This window comes from Euprymna scolopes, chromosome 22 (genome assembly GCF_053919585.1).
Source record: "Euprymna scolopes isolate OS-2025 chromosome 22, ASM5391958v1, whole genome shotgun sequence".
Lineage (NCBI taxonomy): Eukaryota > Metazoa > Mollusca > Cephalopoda > Sepiida > Sepiolidae > Euprymna > Euprymna scolopes.
The window spans coordinates 71,588,282-71,592,844 of NC_136503.1; the positions used below are offsets into that span (position 1 = coordinate 71,588,282).

General features: G+C 36.7%; 1 pseudogene; it reads right to left on the reverse strand.

The window, feature by feature from the left end:
* Positions 1-220: 220 nt before the first annotated feature.
* LOC145244193 (U2 spliceosomal RNA) lies at positions 221-447 on the reverse strand (annotated as a pseudogene).
* Positions 448-4,563: the final 4,116 nt, after the last annotated feature.

The following is a 4,563-nucleotide window of genomic DNA, read 5'->3' on the forward strand; positions in this document are numbered from 1 at the left end:
ATCTAATGGATGGATCAAATGTTACGGGACAAAAAGTGTCATATTTGCCCATTTTTTACCCCTTTTATGACCCTGCGGGCAAAACAGGATTTTTCGCCAAAAAAAAAAAAAAAAATTTTTTTTAATTTTACTATGCACATTTATATATTAAAAAATATTTTGTGACAAGACTTCAGGAAAAAATAATGGACGGTTATCCGTCAATCATCCGGACTAACGGACAGACGGACTTATTGAAAACATAGATCCCTCTCTGATAAATCGGGGGACAAAAATTTTACTCCATACCCCTTGCTTAAAAAATATAAATGTGTTACAGACCGACCGATGGAGTGACTTGCATGCGACTAAAAATGCCTTAGCCAAGGAAAAGTTACAAACATAAGTACAGCATGTAGTAAGGACAGATACTACACTTTGATCTTGGCCAAAAGACCAAGAAAGGGTACGTATTTTCTTCCCCCCACCGAACAAATTAGGCACAATGTGAGGAGTGAAGGTGAAATGGGGACCAACTCCCCGGGGAGTAGGGGAGCTGGATAGTTACAATTTGTATGAAGAGTTGCCCCTACATTGACCAAGGTCTTACATGTGGAGTTAATATTTATTTGCTCCCCCACCGAGCAAATTTGGCACAAGGCCGATTTTTAATGTGAGGAGTGAATGGGAAATGGGGACCAGCTCCTCGGGGAGTAGGGGAGCTTGATAGTGACAATTGGTATGAAGGGTTTCCCCTACATTGACCAAGGTCTTATATGTGGGAATGCCCCATATATGGTCTTTGCTTGCAGTATGGATTTGTTTGCTTCCCCACTGAGCAAATTAGGCACAAGGCCGTTTTTTAATGTGGAGAGAGAGGGAGGGGGAGGGAAAGGGGGATCCAGCTCCCGAGATGTGGGAAATGGGAGCTGGATAGTAACTTTAGTTTGTAGGGTGATCCCTACATTGACCAAGTTCAGATATGTGGGGTTACCCCCACATATCGTCTTTGCTAGTCATAGCTAGTCTTTGCTTGCAGTATCTGCCGGAACAGATGGTATTTATTTGCTCCCCCACCGAGCAAATTAGGCACAAGGTCAATTTTTAATGTGAGGAGTGAAGGGAAGGGGAAGTGAAAAGGGGGACCAGCTCCCGAGAGGTGGGAAATGGGAGCTGGTTAAAGGTCAGGCATGTGGGGTTGCCCCCACATCTGGTCTTTGCTAGTCATAGCTAGTCATAGCTTGCAGTATCTGCCGGAACAGATGGTATTTATTTGCTCCCCCACCGAGAAAATTAGGCACAAGGCCAATTTTTAATGTGAGGAGTGAAGGGAGGGGGAAGGGAAAAAGGGGAACCAGCTCCCGAGAGGTGGGAAATGGGAGCTGGTTAAAGGTTAGGCATGTGGGGTTGCCCCCACATCTGGTCTTTGCTAGTCATAGCTTGCAGTATCTGCCGGAACAGATGGTGTTTATTTGCTCCCCCACTGAGCAAATTAGGCACAAGGCCGTTTTTAATGTGAGGTAAAAACCAGCTCCCCTAAAAGTAGGCAAAAAGGGGGCACTCTGGATACCAAAAATAATAATTGTCCCAGTATAGAGGGTTTCCCCTCCATTGACTGGTACAAATTATCTTAAGTGCAGCATCTGCCGGAACAGATGGTATTTATTTGCTCCCCCACCGAGCAAATTAGGCACAAGGCCAATTTTTAATGTGAGGAGTGAAGGGAGGGGGAAGGGAAAAAGGGGACCAGCTCCCGAGAGGTGGGAAATGGGAGCTGGTTAAAGGTCAGGCATGTGGGGTTGCCCCCACATCTGGTCTTTGCTAGTCATAGCTAGTCATAGCTTGCAGTATCTGCCGGAACAGATGGTGTTTATTTGCTCTCCCACTGAGCAAATTAGGCACAAGGCCGTTTTTAATGTGAGGTAAAAACCAGCTCCCCTAAAAGTAGGGGGCACTCTGGTTACCAAAAATAATAATTGTCCCAGTATAGAGGGTTTCCCCTCCATTGACTGGTACAAATTATCTTAAGTGCAGCATCTGCCGGAACAGATGGTGTTTATTTGCTCCCCCACTGAGCAAATTAGGCACAAGGCCGTTTTTAATGTGAGGTAAAAACCAGCTCCCCTAAAAGTAGGCAAAAAGGGGGCACTCTGGTTACCAAAAATAATAATTGTCCCAGTATAGAGGGTTTCCCCTCCATTGACTGGTACAAATTATCTTAAGTGCAGTATCTGCAGGAACAGATACTACACTTTGATCTTGGCCAAGAAAAACTTAAAAAGCTAAGAACAGCATGTATTAACAACAGACATTAGATCTTAACCAAGAAGGCCAAGCACAAAAGTGTTACGAACAGACCGACCGACTGACCGACAGAGTGACTTATCGAGTCGCTTGCACGCGACTAACAATCACGTACCGTGACGGTCCGTTGATTTATCATACGTGTGAATTTTCAGAAGTCAAAGCATCGTGCCTTAGATTATACAATAAGGAAAAAGAAAAACTTACAACACTAACATTGATAAAATATTTATGTATGCAGTTTCATAAAAGAACAGAAAATTCTTGGAAGCTATCTAACGTAAAGGATATAATATAATTTACTTAAAGTTATAAAAAAGAGCTTTCAGGAAATAAGAATAATTGAAAATATTCATATAGTTAAAGTCTCTAACATTTTTAATGTTGCTGTTTAATGCTTCTGTTTATTTCTAATGTTTCGGCATACCATTTTTGAACTTCTGAAGAGTTTCACCCATGAAATATCCTTACTATAAATCTTTATATTCTATTATATCCACCCCTATATATATATATATATATATATATATATATATATATATATATATATATATATATATATATATATATATATATACTCAGGTTTTTCTATATTCAAAAGTAATGGACTAGTGAATTCAACGAGGTTGTTAGATAATGCTAAATAAAAAGAGCTGATAATACTTGTTTATTGTTATATAAACATGCTCACATCCCGCTGCTACAAACAGCCACTTGTTTCAATCAAACAACAGATATCATCAGGCAACGACTTGACTATTCAAATGTTCAATGAATAATGGATTTTTATTTTAGGTAGAAACTCTTTAAAAGTTGGAGTTAAAAAACTTAAAACACAGAATATTAATTATAAGATGTAAAGAGGGAGGGGCAATTTAAATAAAGTTAAAAAATTATAATGGAGAGAGAATGATTAAGAGGAGAAAAAAAGAAATAGAGAAAGAAAATGAATAGAGAAAAAAATATAATATGGAGAAGAAGAAGAAAAAAGATATAAAGGGTTACTATAAAGAAAACAAGGGCTAGAAGAGAAAAGAAAGAATGATGAAATATAGTTAAAGAGAGAAGGAGAGAAAGTAAGAATTAATAGGAAGGGAAAATGTTTAGAGGATATAGAAAAAGAAAAAGATCTGCGTGTCAACCAATTTATGAACAATTATAAAATTCAGTAACGAGACACGTTATTACAAAAGCAAACAGAAAATACAATCTTAGCGTTAGAAATGTACATGTCAAAAGTGACAGCGAATGTAACCTACCAACATATTTATCTTCTCACATACGTCCACGAGTAATATCAACGCAGTTCAAACATACGTCTACAATTAATTAAACCCTTTATACTAAATGATATAAGTTTAAAGTTTTCGCGTTTTTATTAAATAAATATATAAAAATAATGATTTTTTATATATTTATTTAATAAAATCTCTTTCTACCTAAAATAAAAATCCATTATTCATTGAACATTTGAATAGTCAAGTCGCTGCCTAATGATATCTGTTGTTTGATTGAAACAAGTGTAACATATATATATATATATATATATATATATATATATATATATATATATATATATATATGCTGAAGAACGGAGAAAAAAGGCAAAAGACCCTAGTGTCTTGATGTGATGTTTTGAATATAATGATCTAGTTATGACCAAAGTTTCATTTCATTCGGACAAAACACTAAGAAACGGGGCCTAATTACAGTGGGACCCATTTTTGGGGGAGGGCACCCTATATATATATATATATATATATATATATATATATATATATATATATATATAAATAAAAGAAAAAGACAAGATATTCTAATAAAAAATATAAGAAATTTATTATTTAAAATATTGCAGCATTAAGAATGGATTGAATTTATATAAAAAAATTAAGCGGAGAGCAGATACAGCATCTGAAGTCCTAAATGGTCACCCATCTTGTACTGGTAAGGCTTAAGGTTGCTTAACCGTTGCTGACGGGAACCAGTATATCAAAACGGTATTAAGCTGTATGCCGTGATTTTGATATACAGATAGAAATTAACTGGTATATGCTAAAAATGAGATTGATCTATTTACTCGTCTTTTTGCTGACAATTATTTACACGATAATTATGTTGCTACTGGTGCTGATTTGATACCGTTAGTTGTTCTCAAACGTTGTGCTTCTGGATTTTCTTCTATCCTCTTAATATTGTTCATCCTCTGTTTGAGTCAGTCCTGTCCCCCTTATTGTTGTAAAGAGCACTCTGTTAATTGTATCTGTGGGTAATCAGTTA